At 38.0% G+C, this 15,274-nt stretch overlaps 1 pseudogene; it reads right to left on the reverse strand.

The window, feature by feature from the left end:
• Positions 1-12,233: 12,233 nt before the first annotated feature.
• On the reverse strand, positions 12,234-14,536 carry LOC118884313 (annotated as a pseudogene).
• Positions 14,537-15,274: the final 738 nt, after the last annotated feature.

Consider the following 15,274-nt stretch of genomic DNA (forward strand, 5'->3'; position numbering starts at 1 on the left):
TCAACGGAAAGAAATAGGCATGTGATATCCCCCTCACCTCAAGTCAAAAGAGAGAGGCCACTTGGAAAGCTTAATGTGTGTCCTCTGAAGTTATCAGCTCACAGCTCACTGATGTCTGCCTCCTTTTAAGGAAATCTAGAGGTCAAGGGAAGAGCTGGCTTGCTGCTTGGAAGTGGAGCAAGGAGAGTACCTAGTAGATTGGAATCAACCTGGTCTTACAGAGTTTGTTAGACAATCAGCACACAAGTATTCCCCGTGAATGAGATGTGAAGAGAGCCTGTTGGGGTCATTGCATAATCTGACCTAAAGGCCACGGAAGGGTGAGCAGGCTCACAGAGGAGGAGTTGGCAGGGTCCCATGGAATTTTTAGTGGTTAGGAGTGAATAAATTAGTTGGAATAGAGTGCCTCCTTTCAGGTCAAGGGAACTGCAGGTGAAAATCCAACGACTTGTGGGTGGTATCTCCTAAGAACCCATGAAGAGCCTCTGAAGGGAAAGAGCTTTAACTATCTGCAAGCACAGAAAGTGTGAAACCATCTCATGACTTTACTGGTAAAATAACATTTCCTCCCCTCCGGGTGGAGTGGGGTGGGTCAGATAGGAAGGTTAGTAAAATCCCAGTGAGGAAGGGTAGACACTTAAGGAGGGGAAAGAGGGCCATGCTTTCCTCTGTCATTGAAAGGGGTGTACCCACGGCAGAGGTCATCTGTGGGACAGGATAAGATCTACCATTGCATTAACTTTGAAACTCTCATTATTTTATGGGATCAAACATTTTTATTTAAAATGGAATTGAGGGACTTCCCTGGTGGCCCAGTGGTTAGGAGTCCGCCTGCCAATGTAGGGGACACAGGTTCGTTCCCTGGTCGGGGAAGATCCCACATGCCGTGGAGCGGCTGGGCCCGTGCACCACAACTGCTGAGCCCACATGCTGCAACTACTGAACCCGTGTGCCTCGAGCCAGTGCTCCGCAACAGGAGGAGCCATCACAATGAGAAGCCTGCGCACTGCAACGAAGAAAAGCCCCCGCTCGCTGCAACTAGAGAAAGTCTGTGCACAGTGACGAAGACCCAACGCAGCCAAATAAATACATAAATAAATAAAATGGAATCGAGACTATGTTTGTGATTTAAAGTAACTACAGGACCTTTAATTATGTAAGAATGATCAAAAAAATTGTGACTGCTTTAGTTTTCATTGAGGGGCAGGGAAGAATGTTTCTGAATAAAATTTATTTGTTGGAAAAATCTATTCATTTTTGAATAGGTAATACATTACATGATTTAAAATAAAAGTGATATGAATAGGGTACAGCCACTATGGAGAACATCATGGAGGTTCCTTAAAAAACTAAAAATAGAGTTACCATATGATCCAGCAATCCCATTCCTGGGCATATATCCATAAAAGACCAAAACTCTAATTTGAAAAGATACACTCCAGTGTTCATAGCAGCACTATTTACAATAGCCAAGACATGGAAGCAACCTAAGTGTCCATTGACAGATGAATGGATAAAGAAGAAGTGGTATATACAGTATATACAATGGAATATTAGCCATAAAAAAGAATGAAATAATGCCATTTGCAGCAACATGGATGGACCTAGAGTTTATCATAATAATTGAAGTCAAGTCAGAGAGAGAGAAATACCAAATGATATCACTTACATGTGAAATCTAAAAAAATGATACAAATGAACTTATTGCCAAAACAGGAACAGACTCACAGACATAGAAAAGAAACTTATGGTTACCAAAGGGGAAAGGGGGGAGGGATAAATTAGGAGTTTGGGATTAACAGATACACTCTACGTAAAATAGATAAACAATGAGGTCCTACTGTATAGCACAGGTAACTATATTCAATATCTCATAATAACTTATAATGGAAAAGAATCTGAAAAAATATATGTAAATGTATAACTGAATCGCTTTGCTGTACACCAGAAACTAACACAATATTGTAAATCAACTATACTTCAGTAAATAAAATGATATGAAGAGAGTACACTAAGAAATATTCTTCTCACGTCTGTCCCCCTCTACTCAATTGCCATTCTCCTCTTACAGGTAAACATTTTTATGTGTTTATTGTTCCAGTATTTCTTTATGCAAATATAAGCAAATATGAATCTCATACTCCTGTTTCTTACAAAAAATGGAGCATACCTTTCAGAACTTTTCTTTCTTTTTTAAAATTGCTGTAAAACATACATAATGTAAAATTTACCATTTTAACCTAGAAGTAGAATGGCTGGATCATATGGTAACTGTATGTTTACCTTTTTGAGGAACCACCAAGCTGTTCTTTTACAGTGGCTGCACCATCTTACATTCTCACCAGCCATGCAGGAGGGTTTCAATTTCTCCACATCCAGTATCTCTCTTTTTGTGATTGGCTTATTTCATTTAGCATAATGTTCTCAAGTTTCATCCACGTTGTAGCATGTGTCAGAATTTCCTTTTTAAGGCTGAATAATACACCATTTTATGTATATACCATATTTTGTTTGTGCATTGATCTGTTGATGGACATTTGGTTCTTTTCTACCTTTTGGCTCTTGTGAATAATGCTGCTATCAACATGGGTGTACAAATATCTGTTGTAGTCTCTGTTTTCACTTCTTTGGGGTATATACCTAGCAGTAGAGTTGATGGATCATATGGTAATTCTATATTTACCTTTTTGAGGAACTGCCAAGCTGTTTCTCACAGTGGCTGTAGCAGTTTACATTCCCACCAGCAATGCAGGAGAGTTCCAGTTTCTCCACATCCAACACTTATTTTCTGTTTGTTTGTTTTTGATAATAGCCATCCTAATGTGTGTGAAGTGGTATATCATTGTAGTTTTTTTAATAATCTTTTTAAAAAAATTTATTTTATTTGGGCTGCTCTTAGTTGCGGTGAGTGGGCTTCTCATTGCGGTGGCTTCTCTTGTTGCGGAGCATGGGCTCTAGGCGCACGGGCTTCAGTAGTTGTGGCTCTTAGGCTCTAGAGCGCAGGCTCAGTAGTTGTGGCGCACGGGCTTAGTTGCTCCGCGGCATGTGGGATCTTCCAGGACCAGGGCTTGAACCCGTGTCCCCTGCATTGGCAGGTGGATTCTTAACCACTGCGCCACCAGGGAAGCCCTCATTGTAGTTTTGATTTGCATTTCCTAATGACTAATGATGTGCCTTTTCACGTGCCTTTTGGCCACTTGTTTGTCTTCTCTGGAGAAATGTCTATTCTAGTTCTTTCTCCATTTTTGAATTGGGTTGTTTTGTGTTGTTGAGTTGCAGGAGTTCTTTATATATTCTGGATATTAACCCCTTATCAGATATATAATTTGCAAATATTTTTTCCCATTCTGTGGGTTGTCTTTTCACTTTCTCAGTAGTGTACTTTGATGTACAAAAGCTTAATTTTGCCTGTGCTTTTGGTATCACATCCAACAAATCATTGTCAAATCTAATGCCATGAAGATGTCCCCTGGGATGTGGGCTGTTGTATGCAAGGCTGCCTGCTGTGGGGCTGAGGCATGATGGCTGTTATGCAAATGGTTAAAATGCACCAAAATTTACCAACCTCTTTGTCAAGCTCTGCTACAAATGTTGCAAGTGTTTGACTAAACTCCAGAGTTCCAAAATATTTACCTTTAGACAGTTCCTGCTGGTTCTGTAGTTGTTTAGGTAGAAGGATGGTTTCCTGGATAGGTTCTGTGAAGTCCCCTTGCATTTGCTTTTTTTTAAAAAGTTTGCAATATATCCTGGAGATCTTTCTATTGATATATATCAGTACATAGAGCTCTTCCTCATTCTCTTTACAGCTACCTAATATTCTAGAGTTCATGGTAGATGTACCATGGTTTATTTAACCTGTTCCCTACTGCTGGATGCTTGGATTTTATACAATCTTTCACTATTACAGACAGTGATGCAATGAAAAACCGTGTGTGTGTGTGTGTGTGTGTAAATTTGTACATGTACAGGTTACATACACAGGTATATCGGTGGGACTCATTTCTAAAAGTGGAATTTCTAGATCAAGGGTGAATGCATTTGCAGTTTTGGTAAATATTTCTAAAAGACCCTCCATAGACGTTGTACCCTTATAAATCCCACCAGCAATGTATGAGAGTGCTTGTTTTCCCACAGATTCAATAACAATGCATTTTAAACTTCTGGAATTCTGCCAGTTTGGTAGGTGAGAAATGGCATCTCAATGTAATTTTAATTTGCATCTTTCTTATTAGGAGAGAAGGTGTGTATCTTTTCATATATTTAAGGTCATTTCTGGAAAAAAAATTTAAGAGGACACAATGAACACAAATAAAATTACCTTCTAATTTCATCCCTTGAATCTTGCTTGTTCAATTCAGTGGTTATAATTTTAATTGGGGAAGCTGTCATTGGGGAGCTGAAATGTGTTGCTGCTTCATAGTAGAAGACAAAGCTGGAGATGAGAAGAAAGAGAGCCAGGTGGAGAGGTAGGGTGAGAGAAACGTTTTTCTTTTTAAACGCCAAATGAATATTGTGGAATGTAAGTGAGGGTGCTGTAGGACTTGAATTGGATGGTGTTTCTCAGTTTCTCCCATCGTTTTTAAAAAATGGCTTTGAGGGAAGACCCAGTGTGATTATTCTAGGAAGTAAATTACGATAGGTTTTAACTGGGCTCCAACTGCACAGGATATTCAGGATTCTTCAACTACCACTTACCATGGGTGTTCTAAGCTGCCTTCTGAGTTATGTGGCTTACTATATAGCCTATATAGCTACTCTCCTATTTTTCTGGTGTTTTGAAAGTGTGTGTGTGAATCCTGTTCTAAATAGTAAATGTTATAGACGATAAGCAATTTAGTTTGCCTACTTTTCTGATAGCATGAATATCCCAGGAGAGTTGGCTTAATAAGAATCTTAAAAGAGATGAGGGTTTGGGGGCCACTGAGCAGATGAGAGGTTGAAGGGGGATGGGGAAGTAGCACAGGGACACACACTTACGGCTGTTTCCTTGGGGAGGATCTGACCAGGATTTGAATCTATATAGCCAAGGGCAGTATAGAACAATAGACTAGGAGCCACTCCTAAGGAGACAAACAGGATCCTAATCAAGGAACAGTCTCTACCACCAGAGTAGAAGATCCTGGCAACACTGCCTAGCTGAATTACGAAAGTGCTGTGAACAAGTAACTGCCATGTGTCTCCCACTCTCCTCCTGTATGATGGGACTCTTTATTACGGTTATCCTTTCCGTTTCTCACCATTGCATGTTGGGTGTGCGTGAGGCAGATGATTTTAGTTCATGGGTCTCGAGCAGCCACACCAAAGGAGCTGCACTGGATCTGATATAGATCACAACAATTGGACTTTGAGCCTGATGTTGTAATTGGATAAAACAGCCAGATCACAAAGCACCACATATTATATGATTGCACTTACAGGGAGTGTCCGTAAGAGGCAAATATACAGAGAAAATAGATCAGTGGATACCTAGGATTAGAGATTGGAGTGGGGTGTGTGCATGACTGCTAATGGGCACAAGGTTTTTTTAGGGGGTGATGAAAATGTTCTGAAATTGATTGTGATGATTGCACAAGTCTGTGAATATACTAAAGCACTTTGATTTGTACACTTAAAATAGGTAAATTGGATGGTATGTGAATTAAAATTCAATGAAGCTGTTATTTAAAAAAAAACAAACTTCAGACTAGCTAATAGTTGGGAGAAAACAAAACATTTATCTAATAAAGGATTTCTATCAGTGAATAGAAATTAGGTTTATTATATATTCATTCAAATTGGTACTTTTATCATCACTAGCATCCCTCTTTATCGTCAGTAATATTTTTTGCCTTAAAGTCTGCTTGTCAAATCTCAAAATAAAAAGAAGGAAAAAAAATATATTTTTCTCATCTGGCTGATCCATATCATGATTGGAAATCAATTTTGTAACCACAGAAAAAATGGGTTTGTAAAAGTGAAAGAAAAAGAGTACAGCCATTTCTATAGATAAAGTTCTTTATATGTTGTACAATATATTTTACACGTATTCAATTATATTTGTTTATGAATCCTGAAAAAGAGAACGACTTAGCTTTTTAAAAGACCTTTCACTGAATAGGTTATAACTCTGATTTTTAGACTATTTCTTTTATATGTTTTTATTTTATTTATAATCAGTTAAATAAAATCACTTTCATGATTAAAAAAAGTCTACTTGTCAGATATTAATATGACTATACCAGCTTTATTTTAGCTGGTGTTTGCATGCTTTTTTCATACTTTTTCTTTCAACCTATGTTTTCATATTTAAACTTAACTTGTAAATAGCATATGGTATATTTTTATCCAATCTGAAATCTTCATCTTTGAATTGGACTATACAGTCCTTTTACAAATAACATAGTGACTATTATAATTGAGTTTAAGTCTATTCATTTTTTTAAAAATTAATTTTTTTGGCTGCATCGGGTCTCAGTTGCCGCACACAGACTCTTCGTTGCAGTGCGCGAGCTTCTCTCTAGTTGTGGCATTTGGGCTCTAGAGCACACGGGCTTAGTTACCCCTCAGCATGTGGGATCTTAGTTTCCCCACCAGGGCTCGAACCCACATCCCCTGCATTGGAAGGCCGATTCTTAACCACGGGACCACCAGGGACGTCCCTAAGTCTATTCATTTTATTGGGTTTATTCCTTGGTTTTCTATTGATTCTTTCTGTTTTTTGTCCCCTTGTTTCTACTTTCTTGCCTTCCTTCCTTTACATGAATGAAATATTTGTATTAATCCCTTTTCTATTCTCTCTTTAAATTATTTTTTGGCTGTGTTGGGTCTTCGTTGCTGCGTGCGGGCTTTCTCTAGTTGTGGCGAGCGGGGGCTATTCTTCGTTGCGGTGTGCAGGCTTCTCTCATTGTGGTGGCTTCTCTTGTTGCGGAGCACAGGCTCTTTCAGTACTTGAAGCATGCAGGCTCAGTAGTTGTGGCATACGGGCCCTAGAGCACGTGGGCTTCAGTAATTATGGCACGTGGGCTGAATAGTTGTGGCACGCGGGCTCTAGAGCACAGATTCAGTAGTTGTGGCACATGGGCTTCGTTGCTCCATGGCATGTGGGATCTTCCCAGACCAGTGATTGAACCTGTGTCCCTTGCATTGGCAGGTGGATTCTTAACCACTGCGCCACCAAGGAAGTCCCATATTCTCTTTTTACTAATAACTTTTTATTACTCTTTTAGTGGTCACTCTAGAAATTACAGTGTACATCCTTGACTTAGTATAGTCTACTTAAGTTAGTACTTTGAAGAATACAAGAATCTTATAACAGTCTACTTCATTTACCTCTTCCTGCTTTTTGTCATTTTACTTCATGCGTTTTAAGTTCCACAGATTTTATTGTTGTTGTTTTAAGCAATCAACATTTGCTTATACTTAACCTCTGAACCTTAACATATTTAAATTTAGGGATATGTTTTATCTCTTTATCTCTTCCAGCAGTTCTATTCTTTCATCTGAGATCATGTTCTTTCAGCTTGAATAACTCTCTTTATTAGTTCTTAAGACTCAAGCCTGCATATGACATATTCCTTTAGATTTCATTTGAAAACATTAAACATTTTTTTAATTTGTGGTAAAAAAACAACATAAAATTTACTATCTCTACCATATTCAAGTGTTCAGTTTAATAGTGTTATGTATACTCACATTGTTGGGTAATGGACCTCCAGAACTGAAACTCTATACTCATTAAACAATGACTGTCCATTTGCCTAAACCCTAGTCCCTCATACAGTATTTGTTCTTTTGTGGCTGGCTTATTTCACTTAGCATAATGTCCTCAAGGGCACCCATGTCATAACTTGAGACAGGATTCTTTAAAAAAACTGAATAATATTCTGTTGTATGTATATACCACATTTTGTTTATCCATTCATCCATTGATAGACATTTGGGTTGCTTCTACTTATTAACTATGTGAATAATGCTGCTGTGAACATGTGTGTGCAAATATCTTTTTGAGATTCTGCTTCCAGTATTTTGAGTGTGTATCCAGAATGAAGGCTGTTTGATTTGGGCAAAGTAATGTATTTGAGGTTAAAAGTTAAGGAAGTTCATGCAATGGATTTTATTTCTATATTAAACAAGGACTGTATCTAGTCAGAATGTGGCTCAGATTGGTATATCTTGTCCAGCTTTTTAAAAAAATTTTTTATCTTGTCCAGCTTATATGTTGTATTGGTGAGAGGGTGTATGTATCTTCTTTCACAAAGGCAGAGTGTGTTCATCAACACTTTATACGATTGTCCCGCAATGCCTTGAAGAATAAGGTTACATATGTTGTACAATATGTTTTTGTCTATTCTGGTTAGTCAAGTTGGTCAAATATGGTTAAGTCAAACTGCTGCAGTGTTATTGATAGACCAGAGTAGGCTTTGTGGACTGAGCACTGCTTGAGGCATTTCAATGTTGAGCAGCATCTCTGTGTGTATGTATATATAGCAGTCAGTTTCACTACTTGTTAGATATTGTGGTGAAATACTGATTCATTCAAGAGGCTGAAGGTCCTGGTTAACTTTACTTTCTTTCAGTATCTGGGTTTGGGTATATGCTCACTTGTTTTTATTGTCAGAGAGTTGGGTATATCATTAGTAGTAAAACTGTCTTGTAAGGGTATTCACTGAAGATGAGTATAGAAATAAGCTTTCTTAGAATATACAACAAATAGTTGTTATTTACTCATTTTTACTTTTAATTTTGCAAGTCAAAAAACCTTTTTAGGAAGTACAGTATTCATATAGAAAAGGACAAAAGGACTTTAAGTGGTAAGTGTACAATTTGTTGAATTTTAACAAGGCAGACACATCTATGTAACCAATGCCCAGATCAAAAAGAGAATATTTTCAGTATAGCAGAATCCTCCTTTGGCCCCCTCTCAGTTATTATTCCCCCAGGGGTAACTGCTATCCTGACTTCTAACATCATAGATTTGTTTTGCCTTTTTTAAACCTAATATAAATAAGATCACACTGTACTCTCACTTTTACCTGGCTTCTTCTGTTCAGCCCAATATTTGTGAGATTTATTCCTTATTGTGTGGGTAGCGATAGTTCATTCATACTCCATGAAAAACCTTAAACATACACAGAAGCATACAGAATAGTATAGTGAACTCGCATTTTCTGTCCATCTTCAACAGTTATCAACTCATGGTTAGTCCTGTTTCAGTTACCCTCCCACCCACTGTCCTCAACTCCAGATTATTATGAAGTAAGTCCCAGACATATTTTCACCTGGGTGCTCAGTATATTTTTTTCTTACACATTTAGTAATTTTAGTAAATTGTATCTTGTGAGTTGGTTGTTCCTAGCTGATTTTCTTACTTATACATATACTGCATGTGTAAGAAACTTATATATGAAGTTTCAATATATAACTTCAAGTCATTTTTTTCTCATTTGGAAAGTTTTCTTGAAATAGTGTTTTTAGGGAATTCCCTGGTGGTTCAATGCTTAGGACTCGGTGCTTTCACTGCCATGGCCTGGGTTCAGTCCCTGGTCAGGGAACTAAGATCCTGCAGGCCGCACTGTGCAGCCAAAAAAAAAAGTAAATAAAATAAGTAGTGTTTTTAGTATTTTAGTATTTGTTCTCTCCTGCTTTGGTTTTCTTCTTTGGGGTCTCCCTCTATGACCATCTTATCTGCCACTTTTTCTCAAGTCTTTTAAAATCACTTTCTTAATTTCTTTTTGATTTAACATTTTTTTCTTATTTCACCTTCTATTTCTTATAAGCCTTCTTTTTTTTGAAATTTGCTTTTATACTACTTCTAATGTAATCTTAATTTCTGAAGATATATTTTTTTGTTATGTTTGTTGTTCTTTCCTGAATTCTATCATCTCATTTTTAGTTTTTCTAATTTTTATTTGTGCTGTTCTCTCAAATCTTCTGTTATTTTGTTAATTTGTTTTAGCTCATTTTGAATTATTACTTTGTGGTTTTCATCTGTTTTGTGGACATGTTTTAAGCTTTGCTTTTATTGTCTTTAGGAATGTTATTGATGTTACCCTAACATCTTTTTCCTCATAATAACTTTGAGATTTGATTGCTTCCCTTTTTGTTATTAATTTTCATGTGGAATTAATTTGCCCAAACTTTTATTTTTTTATTTTTGAAATATTTATTTATCTATTTTTGGCTGTGCCAGGTCTTAGTTGCAGCATGCGGACTTCTTAGTTGCAGCATGCAGACTTCTTAGTTGCGGCATGCGGACTTCTTAGTTGCAGCATGCAGACTCTTAGTTGTGGCATGCATGCAGGATCTAGTTCCCCCACCAGGGATCGAACCCAGGCCCCCTGCATTGGGAGCATGGAGTCTTACCCACTGGACCACCAGGGAAGTCCCTGTCCAAACTTTTAGATGGGAGGAATTAGTCAAGATAACTTTTCTAGCTTCATGTGTAATGTAAAGCTCCCTTTTCTATTGTTTTTACAGAGTGTTCAAAAATATTGCCTTGTACTTTCTGAGATCTCTTGGCTTCACTTTTTATCTGGACCTTCTTTTACCTTTGCCCTCACGTCCCTGAATTGGTCAATTTGGATTCTACTCCCTGCAGTTTCTCTCATTTTGAGCCTTTATTCTGTCCTATTGCTGATTTTTGCTGTTTCCATTTTCTCAAGCTTATAAGATACCCTTGCTTCTATCTGCTTCCTCCCTCACAAATACTGATATTATGCAGCTCTTGTGGCTTCTCATGTTTTTTTCCTAACCACTTCTATTTTGGTGTTTGTGGTCATAGCTTGTCACTTAGTTTTGTTGTAGGTGTTGTTTAATGCTTTTTAGTTTTGTTGCCCTAGTTTGTCTGTTTGGGTGGATTTGGGAGATAAGAACTACATCACTATCACCACCATCTTCTGTAATATATTTAAAAAAGAACCGTTCTGTGGCTTATTAGATTCTGTTAAGGTAACTTTGTGCTAACTGGTTAAGTATGGATTTTCTCCTTTTGCTTTATCAATAAAACTTCTGTCAGTTGGTCAGAAATTAGCAAATCTCAGTCTTAGATTCCTTGAATTTCTTGACTCTTCAGTATATAATTCACTTTTAAATTGGCGTCTCTGTTGGAGATCCTACTATCCTATATTTTACTCTTGGGGAAGAAAATTAGCTGACTTTCCCTTTGATTCCTTGTGGGCTCAACTCCGTTCTTCCAACTCTGTTCTCTTTTCCTCATTTTAGTCTTCTCTTTTTTCCTACTTTCTTAGCACAATATACCCAGTTTCACTGCTTTCAAAAGTTTATAGTCTAGGCATTGGAGAACACATACCCACAGATATATGTCACAATATAATAAATATCATAAGAGAGATTTTACGTTATCAGAGTGAAGAGGAAATAATAATTAATTTTGGCCAGACAAATCTAAGAAGGCTTCACAGAGAAGGTAATATCTGAGGGAGGTGGGTTTTGAGGAATGGACAGGAATTTAGTAGATGGGCGAAACAGCTTACTCGAAGAAACTGTTAGAGCAGTTCCCTTGAAATTGAATCTCCCATGACAGTATTTCCCTATAGTAGATGAACTCATATTGATCTTAAATTTATTTTCTCGTAATCATTTGATGTAAATGTGTCTAATAGAAGCCAGGGGAGTGTTTTACTGCTGGGAGTGGGCAGTAGATTAAAAAAAAGTAAATTGAGAATGGGAACTACCTATATTGAAAGGACAGGTAGAAGAAGAGGGCCCAGTGAGGGATATTGAGAAGTGAAATCAGAGACTTGTAAGGTAAACCAGGGGAGATTGGTCTCAGAAAAGCCAAAAAGGAAGAGAATTGTAATAATGAGTCAATGGTCAACAATGTCAAAGATAAATTGAGTGTGCCCTGAAGCAAGGCATTGGATTTAGTAGTTAAGAGGTCACTAACTGATTTTATTTGTTTCATTTTGCTTTGGATACTTAGAGATTTCTAAAATTTAATTTTGTTTTAGATCTATGTAAAATATTTACATAGTTTCAAAGTCAAGTATGCAAAACATGTCTGGCTTCTCTCTCTGTCTCCTGCATCCTATTCCTTCTTCCACCCCATTGGTAACCATTTCTTTTTAATTTTATGATTTATTTTTCCTTTGCTTTTTAGGTTTGAGACTTTCATTTTTTTTATGCCCAAGTAAGTCTGGGTGGTTGACCCTCACTGCTACTTCTACCCACTGCCCCCAAACTTGCTACCCTTCACAAGAAGAAGAAACACTTTCAGTCTATAGCTTAGAGAGTGCCTAAGCTTTGTCAGCTGACTTGTAATGGGTCAAAGTGCAGGCAGAAGGGTCAGTGGCATTGATCTACTTTGGCATCCAGGAATTAGTCAGCCTCTCAGCCTGGCCTGAGTAGTGACATTCAAAGATTTGATGATACTAATAGCTGTCTTTAGTTTTAGGAGTACTGAAGGGACATGTTTTTCCTGTAGTTGCCATCCATTGCATCATCAACCTGATGTTCAGTATATTTCTGTAAAATCCTAAACCAGAAATTCTTAACTGAGGCTATCCCATCACGGAAGGATTTTTTTTTTTGGTCACCAGAGAATCTCTTTACATATCAGACTAGAGTACTTAAATATCTCTCTCAGGAGATATTTTCTATCCCATTCTTTGGTGTTATCATTTCTGGTGGCAGAGACAAGTAATAGGAAGAAAATCAATGATCCAGGAATGGGATCCTCAGTTCAAGGCCATGGGCAGCAGTAGTTTGATCTGTGTGGAGAACATCAAACAGAGTTCTTTCAGATGTCTCTTACTCTGTTCCTTGGCTTTTTTAGAAGAAATTTTTGTGAAAATATTTGTATCCCTGTGTAAGTTTGTCTGAACCTTCTCCAGAGAAGATCACTGTGGTATCTGTGCTCTTCCAAATGTACTTGGAAATTAAATACATACCTACTGAAGCATGGACTGTTGTAATGTCATAAGTTTCCAAGTAAAATATGACTTCGTCCAGGACCCAAATGCCTTACTAAGAGTTAAAAAAGACTTCATGATATTCCCTCCCAATATGATTTGCCACCTTTCTAGCAGCCAGTAAATTGAGACTGTCTTCCATGACAATTGCAAATGTCTGGAGCGTACTATACTTGGGTCACTTTTAGCTGCTTCAACACGGCGACAGCAGCCAAGCTGGAATCCAAGTCCCCTAATTAAAAGCATCCAATCCTTCTGTCTGTCATCAAACGTTTCTTAGTAACATTGTCAAAAAGGATCCAGAAGTATGCATGTATATGAAGTAGAAAAAATAACATGAATAAATCTGTTTCGCTAGACAAACATTAATTACTTTATTCCAGTGGAATCACAGCATGTATACGTTGTTTGAGTTTCAGTTTAAGGATGTTCCCTATCTCTTGAATCATCAGTTTTTCTCCTGTCTACTGGATCATTTATAGCATATGCATATCTGTACATGCTGTAATATCTCTCTTCTATTTCTCACTCTCCTTTATAGCAAAAGTCCTTAAAAGAGTTGTCCATACTTGCTCTCTCCAATTCTCCTCACCTTTCTTCATAATTTCTTTTCTTTTTTTAAAATTTATTTATTTTTGGCTGCGTTGGGTTTTCGTTGCTGCGTGCGGGCTTTCTCTAGTTGCGGTGAGCGGGGGCTACTCTTCGTTGTGGTGCATGGGCTTCGCATTGCGGTGGCTTCTCTTGTTGTGGAGCACCAGCTCTAGGCGCACAGGCTTCAGTAGTTGTGGCTCGCGGGCTCTAGAGTTCAGGCTCAGTAGTTGTGGTGCACGGGCTTAGTTGCTCCATGGCATGTGGGGTCTTCCCGGACCAGGGCTCGAACCTGTGTCCCCTGCATTGGCAGGCGCATTCTTAACCACTGTGCCACCAGGGAAGCCCTTTCTTCATAATTTCTATCTCAAAACCTGGGAATAGTTTCTCTACACTGTTATAGAGGGCAGACAGAAGTTCATCTCTACAGTGTTCATTTCCACTGATGCAAATTTGCCATTTGGCTTTAAATCCAAAACTTTAGAGTGTGCTGGAAAAAAAGGCTCCACTTTGAAAAAGGAGTTGTAGTGTGTGTCAAATTAACAAGACCTTTAGCTTCTGAACACACAGCCAAAAATCCATCTTCTATCATGGCTGTATAGAAAGGTCTGACTGCATAGGTGTCTCTCTGCCTAGGAACACTTTCTTATTGGTAGCATCCAATAAAATAAATGCATACACCCCATCTAACATACAGATCGTTTGCTCAGTTCCTCCTTTGTCATAAAGATGAAGGATTATCTCACCATCTGCTTTGGTCTGGTGATCAAATTTAAAATGGTGTTGTATCTCCTTGTGGTTATAGATCTCACCATTGTAACAGACCCACAATTAAGGGTATTTCTTTGCTCATATTAGCTTCATTCCAAACAGTTGTTCAACTACTGCCAACCAGTGAAATCCAAAGCAGCAGTTGGTATAGACATTGACATTCTAAAGATGAAATGTGTCTATCTGGACCTTTGTGTGCAATCTTCATATCACTCAGACACTGATCAGAGGAACAGTCATCACTACCAAAGAGTCCAGATGCCGCACATGGTGCAGTGGAGCTACAGGATCTCCAGGCATGAGCTGACCAGGCTGGCAGGAGTAGAGACAAGGGCTGTGGACCATCTCCATTTTTTGTTATTAATATAAACATATCTATGTATCTGTATCTGTAGTTCTCTTTTTTTTTTAAGATTTGTTTTGATGTGGACCATTTTTAAGTCTTTATGGAATTTGTTACAATATTGCTTCTGTTTTATGTTTTGGTTTTTTGGCTGCGAGGCATGTGGGACCTTAGCTCCCCGACCAGGGATCGAACCCGCACCCCCTGCATTGGAAGGCAACGTCTTAACCACTGGACTGCCAGGGAAGTCTCCATGTATCTATAGTTCTCTTTTCTTAGATAAATGCTAACAACCTTACATAGTTTATCTACCTTGATTTTTTTCTCTCAGCAATATATCCTGGCAATCATTCCACTGTTGTATGTAGAAATTTTCCTCATTTCTTTTTACAGGTACATAGTTCCCCATTTTATGAATGTTCTGGTACATTTTAAGATAGAATAAGGGTATTAGGAAAGATTCAAAGCAGTGGAAACCTTTTGGAAGAGGAGGCCTTTTATTTTTTTGCCAGTCTGTGGGAAACTCAAGGGTCCTATAGAGGCTAAGATGATTGTGCCAACAAAGAGATGGCTGAACCTATTAACACAAGATTGCTTCTGGTCCTACATAATAAACCCCTTTGTTCTCTGAGCTTAGAGGAGCTGGAAGGATTTGAAGAAAGAA

Source organism: Balaenoptera musculus, chromosome 18 (assembly GCF_009873245.2).
Source record: "Balaenoptera musculus isolate JJ_BM4_2016_0621 chromosome 18, mBalMus1.pri.v3, whole genome shotgun sequence".
Lineage (NCBI taxonomy): Eukaryota > Metazoa > Chordata > Mammalia > Artiodactyla > Balaenopteridae > Balaenoptera > Balaenoptera musculus.